This window comes from Aricia agestis, chromosome 13, assembly GCF_905147365.1.
Source record: "Aricia agestis chromosome 13, ilAriAges1.1, whole genome shotgun sequence".
Lineage (NCBI taxonomy): Eukaryota > Metazoa > Arthropoda > Insecta > Lepidoptera > Lycaenidae > Aricia > Aricia agestis.
Genome location: NC_056418.1, coordinates 4,290,975 through 4,304,252, shown reverse-complemented (window position 1 = coordinate 4,304,252; position 13,278 = coordinate 4,290,975). Strand labels below are relative to the sequence as shown.

General features: G+C 36.6%; 1 protein-coding gene and 1 long non-coding RNA gene across 3 annotated transcripts in view; one reads left to right on the top strand and one right to left on the bottom strand.

Moving 5' to 3' along the window:
* Positions 1-13,278, top strand: part of LOC121733379 — a 64,135-nt gene that overhangs the window by 27,257 nt on the left and 23,600 nt on the right. The window lies entirely within an intron of this gene.
* LOC121733380 lies at positions 8,871-10,360 on the bottom strand. Of its 2 annotated transcripts, none has more exons than XR_006036546.1 (4): positions 9,839-10,360; positions 9,542-9,759; positions 9,232-9,309; positions 8,871-9,012 (listed from the first exon to the last, which is right to left on the bottom strand). It is a non-coding gene; the product is annotated as an uncharacterized LOC121733380 (long non-coding RNA). The 2 variants fall into 2 exon arrangements; XR_006036545.1 differs by having other exon boundaries at positions 9,557-9,759.

Sequence of the window (13,278 nt, the reverse complement as noted above, 5' to 3'; positions counted from 1 at the left end):
TGTAGCACAATATATTTAGGTTGTGGGATATACTAGGGCTCGCTTCTCTCGCCCTGATTATCTATAAGTATTCTATTCTAGATGCATATCTAGATTTAGAATCTAGATCTAGATATGATTCTAGAATCTGGATTCTAGATTCTAGACGTTCGTGTGATCGTCCCAGTTTCGACTAATCCTGATTGCGTATTGTCACCCGCGCTCCCGCGCTGTCGTGCGCTGTCGTGCGCTGTCGGGCGCTATCGCGTGCTCTCGTGACACTCGGTGAGGCAACGCATGACACATATAAATTATGCGGTGCATGTTTTGTACAAAATATATAAATTAGCATGCAATATTAGATGGTGGTACAGTTGGCCAAGGAAACCCTTTAAAGAAAAGAGTTAAAAGATTTAAAACGTGAAAACAAGGGTGTGACAAAAATGCATTTTTTGTAGTGTGGAATAATTAATAATAATACTCGTAGTATAACTATTTTGTAATTTTTATAGCTATAAAACCAAATATTATGAGCAAAAAGTAAAGTTTTTCCCGTCGTAGCAGTGCTACGAAGCCTCTACGAACTTTTGAAGAAAACGTTGACACCTCAGGTTGACACCATTAAAAACTTTTCAAATAGTTCTTAAACATTTTCTTTATGGAAGTTACTATCAGAGAAGTTGATTCCTAGGTAGGTAAATGTAGTTTGGCCGCGTTACGTCAAACCTAGCCGACAGGTCAGAATTAACATGATCCAACCAAATGACGTTGGTCTGTCAACTGCCTGGGAATCAATTTCATCGATGGTACACAGTACAGTCGTCTACACAACTCAAAATATATATTATGTATATGACTGTACATTCGTGCAGAAAACGCTGAGACCGTGGAATTTGGAGATGCGGCTCATCGGCGGATAAGTTTCAATTAATGTATTAGTCGTAACGACGCGCGCCGCACGACTCACGACCACGACACGACATCTCACACGACGCTCCTGATGTATCACTGTAAAAATGTAATTAAAATGGTATAATGATACACACTTAATAATTATATTGTTCATATAAAATTACCATATAATATGCTCACTCTGTATTTTAAACTGTGCTGAACTTAGGCGTTCTCAATTGCATCGATTGTCTGTCCTTCCATTCTGCAGCTATGGCTGGTCCTCTTCCACTTCAATGCAGTAATTATATGTGTAATAGTACTACTACTCAAAATATGCAATGAATGAAATTAAGAATTCCAGTGTAGTTAATAATGATACTGGCAGTTGGTACACATTAAACTTTAAAGAATTAAACAAAAAAACTTCTTATGAAACTAATTTGACCATCGCTAACATGACAATCACGGCCGATTGCCGCGTGGGTTAATTATATGGGACATACAACGACTCTATAAAGGCGAGACCACACTAGGCAACACTACGCTGTAGCGGAGCGACACCACACCTCACGTTCCGTCGCACTGGCATTCAGTGTCGCGTCTGCTGGCACTCCAAGGAGCACAAAAGCGTTACCGAAATTAATAATGAAACTCATTTAGAACTTATAGTTCTTTTAAAAGCGTACAAGTGTGTAATAGCGCGTCAGAAAAATATTCTCTATTCGTAAAGGTGATGAACCAGTCATAATACAGCTGAAGCAAGCTGGCAGAGCCAAGCGAATTTCACACGCCGAATATTTAGTAGTGTCGCGTAGTGTGGTCTTACCATAAACAGAATTGCACAATTTTGACATTTGAGTCAACAATGCAGTCGTGATCGGCCCGGGGTGATGATGGTCAGCCATGAGCGTGATGTGATTGATCAGTTTTATTTATTGTTTATTGTTGAACATTGTTAGTTTATTGTTACCGCAATAAAACATAAATGTTGTCATCTTTACTATGTTGGTCGTGGTGTAAACCCATGCCTGAGCGGCTGTATATACTTATATAGCACATTTTATTGACGTCGATCATAGACGAAAATGTAACATACTGCTTACATTTAAGGACAATCATGGTAACTAATTATTGCCCTACGTAGAGAGGGGCCATTGTGACCCCCAACGTTGGCCTATGATAGATTGCCATAATTGCCATCATGATTTGAGCAGCTGTCTATACAGCAATCGACGATATTACATATCATAGACGATATTTTTATTCACCTGTATATTCAGGACCGTGGACCACGAAAGGCCGCAAAGTGTAAACATTTAATCCTTGACCATTGCAAGTGACAGTTTAATATTGACAATTACGAAATGACATTTCAAGATGGCGGATTGACGGTTCGATTAGATTTCAGCGACTAATTACGACCGGTCGACATGAGTACAGTTGTCTGGGTGACGAAAGCCGACACCTGTGTAACAATATTGACCAGTATGCTAATGGTGACTTTTAAAAATCATTATCTCTTTTCACGGGTGTCATTGTCGAATTTCGTCATGTCTTTTGATATTAGGCGACCCCGGTGGCTCAGTGGTGAGCGTGTTGGTAGCTCAAGCCGGGGGTCGTGGGTTCGAATCCCGCCGAAGGAACAAAAAGTTTTCAAAGTTCCTGGGTCATGGATGTGTATTAAATATGTGTATCAAATAATAAAAATCTTAAATATATGCATAGTACAAAAGTATTAAATATATTTCCGTTGTCTGGTACCTGTAACACAAGTCCTTCAGGTACTTAGCACGGGCCAGACTGACGTGGTGTGAAGCGTCCATAGATATTATTAGGATTGTGAAATCCTGAAGTCGTGGGGTTCAAACCAGAAAGGCTTATAAGCGATGATCTACTTTTCAGAAAGCAACAGAAACTTAATAAGTTTTTGTTTAATTCATCTCTACAGACAATTTTCATGTGTCTATGAAAGTACTTCTTTAATTACTTATATTACAGTCTTAATCAACTTTGCAAACATCTTATTTCCGGTTTCTGAGGTTTTAAGGCTGTGTTCAAAGTTCAAACCAAACTGACTGTCAGCCGCCGAAAGTGAGCGAACGTTACGCAGTTTATTGTATGTATTTCAAATTTCCATGCATATTTACTTTTTTGTTCACACCTAACCGATAATACGTTATTAAGCTAGGCGTAGACGCGGACATTCGGCGGATTACAGTCTTTGGTTTGAACACGGCCTAAGACGGAAGTTTATCTATTTAACAACTTCGATTAGTATCCAATAATAAAAATATTATCCAACCCGGCTAACAAAATTGATTGATATTAGCCAATCGAAAGCGCCAAGCTAGTGAATACAAAAACCCGTACACAAATCCTGAAATAATACGTTTTCAAAAAATACTTCCTTATATCTTAATATATATATTTCTTGTGTGCGTGTGTATGTGACTGAACTCCTCCTAAACGACTGGACCAATTTTGATGAAATTTTTTGTGTGTGTTCGTGGAGATTCGAGAATGGTTTAGATTTACAGTTTGGTCTACTGGAAAATGTTTTTTCAATTAATTTCTTATTTATAAGGAGTTGTTGATTTTGGAATGTTTTACATTAGATCCGGATGGACGTTGCCATGGTGACATAATTATTTAGTCACTGCAATAATAATATGGGCGAAATACTTTATATGGCAAAACAACGTTTGCCGGAACAGCTAGTAGAACTATATATTTAAACAAGTGCATTTGGCCTTTTCAGCAAAATGATCACGTCGTACGCTCAGCGAAATTTATATCTAACGAGCATCTAACATACTCCTCTAATTAAACTCGGCTGTGTTAGCTCTAATGTCTTAAATCAGCAGTTTATTGGCAGTAACGAGGCAGTCGTTACGTTGACAGTTTACGGACAGTCGGTATATAGACGTCGCCTCTGACCGTACATCACCCGTCAGTATTACACGTGCTGCTGATGGGGTATGTGTTACATACTGTCAATATAAATTATATGTAGATGAATTTACAGAAGGTAGATTGATGTAGTCCTCTGCTCGAGTAGTTTAAAGCTTTGACCACTAATACTACTTTAAAGTTTTGAGATGGTGGGAAATCTATCTCAAAGAATAAAAAAAATTACATCATTAATTGTAGTCTACAGGATTTGGTGACAAATTATATAAATTTGTGATTTGAGATTGTTTGCTTATTCAACATCCGATATGCCCAAAAACACCATGATAATAATATATGCGTCTACTAGCTGTCCCGGTGAACTTCGTGTCACTTTAAAACCTTCCCTGGACTTCTACGAATATTTCAAGACTAAAATCAGCCCAATCCGTTCAGCCGTTCTCGAGTTTTGCGCTTAGCAACACATTCAGCGACTCATTTTTATATTATAGATCTATATAAATAAAAATGAATTTCCAATTGTGTCAATCACAAGTGTATACAGATCAATTAACATAACAACACTGATATTATTTGTTTGTGTTTCCTGTAGAATATCCAATATCCATAGGTATACCCACACTGTATACCCTATTTAAACATTTTACTCCTAAACCATATTAATATGTTTTGTGCATTCTGTAGAATAACCGTACTTATCTGTGCACCCTGTACCCTATTAAATGGCCGTGGTGGATTTATGTCCCGAACGGGAGTAATTTAGCCGGCTACATTTAATTTAGCGGAGCGGGTATTCAAATAGAGACGTCCAGATGGGAGATAGCGGCGATGGTATCGGGCCTCGTTTGTGCCAATACGCTGTTTATGGAATGTTTTATCTCAATCGACATGTTACTTTTAATTGATATGTTGCTATTGAAATCTATTTTTGAATTGAAGATGTTTCAGGTGTATGTTAAACGCTAGATGTTGTGTTGATTTTAGATTTGTTGTACCCTCAAGATTACATTTAAGTTAACGTCAATCAACAACTGTATGTATCATAATTGTTAACAAATTGATAAGAACAGCTATGTAGTTTTAGGTGTCTGGTGATTTGTGGTGTTGTGTGTCATTTTTATTTTAGGTTTCCATTTCTAATATTTTTTATCACATCTCAGTGAACATCAATTAAGAACTCTTACTTTATGCACCAGATTATAATAATTTCTATTAATATTATATCAACCGTTTTATTGCAAAAGTGTGTAACTTATTTACTCTACCTAGCTAACTCTACATAACATTTTGAGCGTAGAAATCAAAGGGTAATGACATAATATTATATACAGTCATTGGCGTCTCAAGCCGCCATCATCTAAAATGTTTCAGCCATCTTGTGATCACGTAGCGGAGCCCTCGTACTTCATTTCATAGAAAATTGTCCCTGATTGCATAATATACATATTGCGATTACACGGTCCAACTGTAATGGCTACTAATCCACACTTTGATCTATCGATCTGCAGAGAATTGTTTGTGATGGTAGTCTGAATTTATATACAAATATTTTTTGATGCAAAAGTTAAGAAATTATGCTCAAATGTGCAGGTTATTTATTATTTTTGTAACCAAAATAATATGTAAATGGTAACGCAGTTACTTATTTGGTCCGAATTTGTCAATATTAATATAGTTGTACTTTGTCAGCCCGACTTGACATTGCCCGACCCGTAGGTCTATCTTGGTAGGAATCAATTTCTCTTATAGTACATATTTCTTATATATTATAATCTTATTTCAATACGAACATACATTCTGTACGATCTATATCGATCAGTATAAATCGCGGGTGTATTACAATATTATGCTGGCCACAATCGTACGCGTGCTCTAATGGGCTATCGGCGGAGAGACCATAATGATGGCAATACCAGTTTGCGATTGCGACCTTTCCTAGGAATGTCAACGTTGAAAGTACTGGTGCGGGCAATCCGGCCTTTACACCTGTGTAATAAAGCACACAATCCTGCAACTGGAGCGACCGTAATAATTGCCGTACGTCCAATTTCCTCGTCCAGTTTTTTACAGTTCGTCAAAGGCTTGTCTTTTATTAGCTGTGATTTTTTTTTATTTTGCTCGGGGCAAAAGTAGTCGCAGAGCTAGTCAAAACTGGTAGTAGATAGCATCTGTGTTTTATTACATTTCGTCGCCAGGTCATGTCAGGTGATGTCAGTCAGGTGTGGACAAGCGTGTTACGTGTTTTACGACTTGTAATACTGATGGTAATTCACTTGTAAACACTATAATGTATGCAACATTATTCGATGTATAAAAAGTTTTAGTACTAATTTAGAACGGTAGTAATGGTAACATTATTTTGATTTTTTTTTATGAAATAAGGGGGCAAACGAGCAAACGGCCCTCGTATCACGTATCTCGCGAAAGCAAAACGATAGCAAAAATTGTGCAAAAATTGCGCAAAAATCGCAATTTCGTATTATGTATCAGCAAAAACAATACGATTGCAATCGAGCGACAGTACTCCCTCTGCCGAACAATCAAGGAACTATAATTGCATTACAATCGCTAAATCTCCATACTTTTGCAATTTTTTCGTATCACGTAAGGCTTTTGACAGCAATGCGATCGCGATCGGCGAGCAATTTGAACTGTCAAATAGCGATCACAACAAAGGTGATTTTTTACCGATTGCTTGTTTATCGCTGAGAGGTTAGTTGTGTTTTGCGTCAATATTTAAACTGTAAAACGTATTTTTATAACATTGGCGCATACAGTGCTCATATTAGAAGCCATTCTTGAAGGAGAAACAAGAGATGTAGCCAGAAATACAGCTAAATAAGACCTCGCAATCTCGACCGAGCCCAGGCACTGGAACTGTCTGACTCTGAGTTTAAAACCCATTACAAGGGTTGAATAAGGAGCTGTTTGTGACGAGTTAAACACATTGACAAGAAAAACAATAATTAACACATGTGCTGTGTTGTTGCGAAACATCTGCAACAACTATCACGTCGCCTGCCAGTACGACGACTTCCAAGTGCTTCAACAAGTTTAGGACCACACTTAAGCCATTGCAGGATGTTACAGTTTCTTTGAAAAAGTGAGAACCAGCTTTTAGTGAGTGGCAGACCGCAAAGAACTTGCAGAGGTTGTGATCTTTATGAAGTGAAAAATAAAGCAGTAAAACAGTGTTACTTGTTTCATTTGCATGTAGTTTACTATTAAGTTATTGTTATTTATCTTCATGTAAGTAGAATTAAATGGAATAAGTACTTTTAAACATACATCAGAAATAAGGTTTATTTTTAAGTAGTAAGTAAAACATTTTCTTTATGACTAATTATTTTATGCATAATCTATATATATAAAAGAAAGTCGTGTTAGTTACACCACTTATAACTCAAGAACGGCAGAACAGATTTGGCTGAAAATTGGTAGGGAGGTAGCTTAGAGCCAGGAGACGGACATAGGATACTTTTTATCCCGTTCGACAGCGTTCCTGTGTGACTTGACATGAAACGTCAGTCACTATAAAACGTGGTATAACAAAAAAGAATCAGACTTGGAATAACAAAACGAAAATGACAGCTATGTAATTGACGTAAAATGACAGCTATGTAATGACGTATGGATGACAATTTGATATTTGTAAGAAATCAATATTAAAACTATTTCTATTAAATAAATAATTAACAAGTGGATTGAAGTGAAGTGAAGTTTAATTAATAATGCCGCGACCAAGACGATCGAATCTTTCCCGACAAAGCCGTAATGCAAGAAGAATACAAAATACTGCAAATGAAAGGACTGAAGAAGAACAAGAAATTGCACGTGAACAGCGCCGCAATAGTATGGCTCGACTTCGTGCTTCTCAATCACGAGAGCAAAGTGAAGCAGCCCGTGAAACAGCTCGGTTGGCAATGCAGAATCGTCGAGCGAACAACAGAAGTCAACAAATAGATAATTTGGGAATTGGGAAGGGAATAGTTGAGGGTAGGGAAGGGAATAGGGTAGGGGTAAGGGGATTAGGCCTCCGGTAAACTCACTCACTCGGCGAAACACAGCGCAAGCGCTGTTTCACGCCGGTTTTCTGTGAGTTTACTATGATGATAACTATGATTTTCACCTAAACCATTTAATCTATTTTGATGAAATTTGGCATGGAGCTATACTCATTTTAATCATGGTTAAATCGTCAAGACAGGACAACGTCTGTCGGGTCAGCTAGTCTCCAATATAATGAAATGTGCAACAATAAATAAAAGATTTAGTCTTGTATTATTTAATAATAACAGAAATATATTATAACCAATGTTAAAAAGGTTTATTAAAATCAGAATACTGCTTAAAACCTATCAATCCCCAAGCGGCAGCTGGCTGCCGCATAACAATTGAAAATTTATTGTGTCTGGGGTCTGCGATACCCACGATGGAGGTGCTACAAGCTCTTATGAATAATGTTAATTTCTTTATTAGTGTTTTATCCTGATGTTTTAAATATCAATATTGTAAATATTAACATGTACTATATATTAAAATAAAAATACAACTATTATTTTTATTACAAATTGATTTAATACTTACAAAGTAAAGTTTTTATCAATTATGTACCTACTTATGTAAATTTATCAATATCACTCAATTAATTCAGTATAGTCTATAACTCTATATAGTCTTTAAAGTTGTTACTTTGCATTTGTTAATAATTAACAATTATAGTAACTCTATTAATAGCTGTATTCTGTTTAGTATTCCTAATAATCAATTACATATTTAATACTAATGTGGGTTTCTGAACCAAAAACAAAATTACATTCAAATTATTAAAGGTTTTTTATTGTATTCTCACTAAAATATGTTTTGTTAACAGTTAATAATTATTATCAGTACATATCAGTTATATAATGTTATAAAATGTCAATTTACAAAATAAAGAAATAAAGTACATACAAAGTGAGTTTTTTTATTTAATATAAACCCCAAACTATAGGTAACACTGTATATGACAACTTTTATTATAATTTTAACATGACAAAGTATAATATGTAGTTTCACACAGTCATCTATTTTAACACAAAGTTTTTCATTTTAAAATGATTTTAACAATAATAAATATTTGTTATAACTAATAAGACAAGTCAAATATTGTTGATTCAGCAGCACTCCGTAGTTTGTCATCGGTATGGTACTTTGAATCAGACAGCCCAGCTTCCATGAAATCCATATCTGCAAAATAAAGTTAATTTAATAAAAAATACTTATTTTTTTGTATAGTTTAAAACTTATTTAAAATTTACTGTAAGGAACAACTACTTCCACAGAAATCATCCGATAATATTGTATTGGATGGTTTGGCTTTTCAGCCTCACTGTATAAAGTCACTAATAAAAATATAGGTATTAAGTTTATGTTTTGTAATAAGTTAGATAGAAATTGTATACTTACAGAGTATAATAAAAGCAATATTATTCAAATTACTCGTAGTTGAAGCAGACGGCCCAGTTTCAATGAAATCCATAATATCTGCAAAATAAAGTTATTTTAAGAAAAAATCTTTACTTCTGCCTATAATTCAACACTAATGTAAAATTTACTGTAAGGAACAACTACTTCCACAGAAATCATCCAATAATATTGTATTGGATGGTTTGGCATTTCAGCCTCACTATATAAACTCACTTATCTAATAAAAATATAGGTACCTAATTATTAAGATTATGTTTTTAATAGGTTAGTTAGAAATTGTAGAACTTACCTACTTAGTACTTACAGAGTATAATAAAATTCTATGTTCACCATCACCAAATACTAGTGCTCTGCGATGAAAGCCAAGACTTCATTGTCGACTTTGTTTATTGGTAAGCCATATCATCATCTTTGATTACCAGCAGCATCAGCAGGCCCCAAAGTACCACCTCTGTTAGCCATAGCTTCATCTTGCTATTGCTTTTAACTTTTAAGGTCAGCCCAGTACTACAAAAATAGAAAAGTGTTATGAAAAGGCAAAAAAGGGAGAAGTAACATCAGGAAAGTACAAATTAAGGATGCTTACCTTTTTCTATTGTTCTCAAGATTTTGTTAATCTAGATTCTAGAGCTTTAGGCTCATGGGCAAGATTATTCTACGGTTTTCAACATTTTCTTTTCAGATTGACCCAAGATCTACTCCTTTGGCTATTTCACAAGGAAATCCAGCTAATACATTGGTGAAATACCAAAGATTTTACATTTTACAGTATTGTACTTGTATAATCTCGCTCACTTGTTATTTTGTTCACGAAACAATCACAACTAAAGCGAACGCAGAGTACTTTTGTATACATTAGAAACGTGAACACTTGTAAACATTGTCGAAGTTTGTTTGATTTGACATTCCAATAATAGTTCCTTTGATTGCTACTAAATTGTTTTTGGCGCTAGTGTACTCGCAAAAGTGCATTGAAACGATAAGCGAGCGATCCGCGAGCGATCGCTTACATGATACCATTTTTTTTTATACCCAGCAATCGATCGCGCGATCATCGCGCGATTTTTGCTGATGGTTTGTTAATCGCTATTTTTACGTGATAGCCCTGCGGGTCACCTGATGGAAAGCAACTTCCGTCGCCCATGGACACTCGCAGCATCAGAAGAGCTGCAAGTGCGTTGCCGACCTTTTAAGAGGGAATAGGGTAATAGGGGAGGGTAGGGAAGGGAAGGGAAGGGAAGGGAATAGTTGAGGGTAGGGAAGGGAATAGGGTAGGGGTTAGGGGATTGGGCCTCCGGTAAACTCACTCACTCGGCGAAACACAGCGCAAGCGCTGTTTCACGCCGGTTTTCTGTGAGAACGTAGTATTTCTCCGGTCGAGCCGGCCCATTCATGCCGAAGCATTGCTCTCCCACGTATAAATATTACCCCACGTACTAAATATTTACCTTCAATTCTGTACTAAAAATTAAAATCAAGATATTCGTTATATTAATAGAACCAGATTACAGATAAGAAATTAAACAAATACATAAAGGATCGCCATAGAATGTTACATTATAATAGATGGAAGTAATATTTCATGCATCGAGATTATTATATCTGCGCTACACCATGACAGTGCTATCGGTCGAGTACTTGCTCCACTTGCTGGACCAACTGAATTCAAATCAAGTGGGAACTATGGTTATGCTAATATTTAGATAATAATATATCTATGGACGCTTCACACCACGTCAGTCTGGCCCCGTGGTAAGTACCTGAAGGACTTGTGTTACAGGTACCAGACAACGGAAATATATTTAATACTTTTGTACTATGCATATATTTAAGATTTTTATTATATGATACACATATTTAATACACGTCCATGATCCAGGAACTTTGAAAACTTTTTGTTCCGTCGGCGGGATTCGAACCCGCGACCTGCTTGAGCTACCAACAGCCCACCAACTGAGCCACAGAGGTTGTCGTTAGATACTACATGATACTACCAACAATTCTCGAACTTATAATTATTGTTTTTGTAAAGTTGAAATTAGATGTCTTTTCTTCACTTTAATCGAACGTTTTTTTTAAATTTTCACTGCAGGTGTATCGAAAGTCAACGCAATCGTTACGACTGTATGATTTCAGTCGAATTATCAGTTTACTGGACCATCATTATCGCATCTTAATTATATATCGGGAGCCGTAAGCTTTAATTACGTAATACCGACGAACGTTGATAAGGTATCTCGACAGGTGATCGCGAGGTGAGTTCGACTCGCCGATAGGCCTTTGAATAATGACCGCTCTCGAGATAAACTCGTTCGGCCGACAGATGTCACTGTACCGCGACAAATGATAGCGGTCGTTAGAATTCTCGTATTCATATTAGGTTTATCATACGCTCGGTCGAACATGTTTGTATTTCCTAACCTAATGCGATACCTGAAGTGGTCGCTCTAAATAGATTTCGCTAGGTTTAATATGCGTCGGACAGCGCTGGCGCGGTGTAGCCAGCTTATCTTATGTGACGTTTACACGGGGCAACTTGTACACTTCGATCTTATTAATACAAACGTCAAATGTATCTAATTTGCTCGTTAACAGCCGAGATAAAAGATAATGATTCTGTACTATTAAAATATATTTGTAGCGGTACCCACAATTAGCGCCACATTCCTGCATCGCGCTATCGAAGTTTTCTAAGTGCGTCGGTATATATACGACAGCTGAAATGTGTCAAGTGGGCTTCGGCCTGACCGGGCATACCACCTCGCTCTTTATACTGGAATCTTGCAAAATTAACACTCTTCAAATACTGCTCGGTACTAATGGTCTATATACGAAAGCATAAGGTAGAATATGTATGCAATTTAATTATGCAAATAAACATTATGTATTCAGTGTTTGCGAAACAGGGACAATAGTAACACTGAATATGTTTGATAAACAGCTCTAAAACCTATTATGAATATACTATACTAGCTGACTCCCGCAACTCCGATGCATCTAAGTGTCTAAACTCACTAGGCCGAAGTTACGCGGCGTAAATTCCGCTGATTACGTCAACTCATACAAAATACAGATGGAACGCGACGGAATAGTGTGTCATCGGTAATTTAAAATACATTGCGGGCGTAATCATGCGGAATTTACGCCGCGTAACTTCGGCCTAGTGTGTTTAGACACTAAATTCATTTATCGCGATTTGCGCGGAAACCTATCTTTCCGTAACAAAAACTTTCCTATGTCCTTTTCCACCTAATAAAGTATATCCATATAAATTACATCTAAACGTTAAGAGTTTACAGACAGTCAGACTTTCGGATTAAACATTAGTAAGGATTTTACTACAGAGTGCCGTAAGCCGACTCGTGCCGTGTTATTTCCACAAAATGATAAATGATAATGTGTACAGAGAAACTGACTGGGGTTAGCATCGTAGCCGGATTCCACGGAAGTGTCAACTGCCACAGTGCCCGAACTGTCACTTCACAGAAGTGGACAGTGGCGCAAAGCAGATTAGCGAATTGCGTAATTGTAGTTGTTTTGTTCGTACGAGATAGAGCCACTGTAAACTTTACTGACGGAATACATACCATAGTATACTATGATATTTGTCATTATGAAAGCGAAAGTGTGTTTGTCAGTTTATTACCTCTTAGGCTTATACTGATGAACCAGTTTAGTGATGTTATGTGGACATTTTAAGTCCTAGAAAAGGGACGAAGATAGTTATTGTCACACACTTGTTACTAATTATTGTTGCACAAGAATGTACCGAACAACAAACCTAGTTTGATTGAATACAATCTGTTGACACGAAAAACATACCTATCACTGCGAAATCCTTCCTTGCAGCATGTAATAAAATATTTTCTTGAAACTCCATAGCGGTTTTGTCATCAATTTCAAGCATAGACAAGACTAGCGTTACCAGAGATTTATAATATAACTTTGATTATACCCGCTACCTTTTATTACCCGGGAAATGATAGATCCGCAAAATATAGCATTGTATATTTCGCCACGGATGTC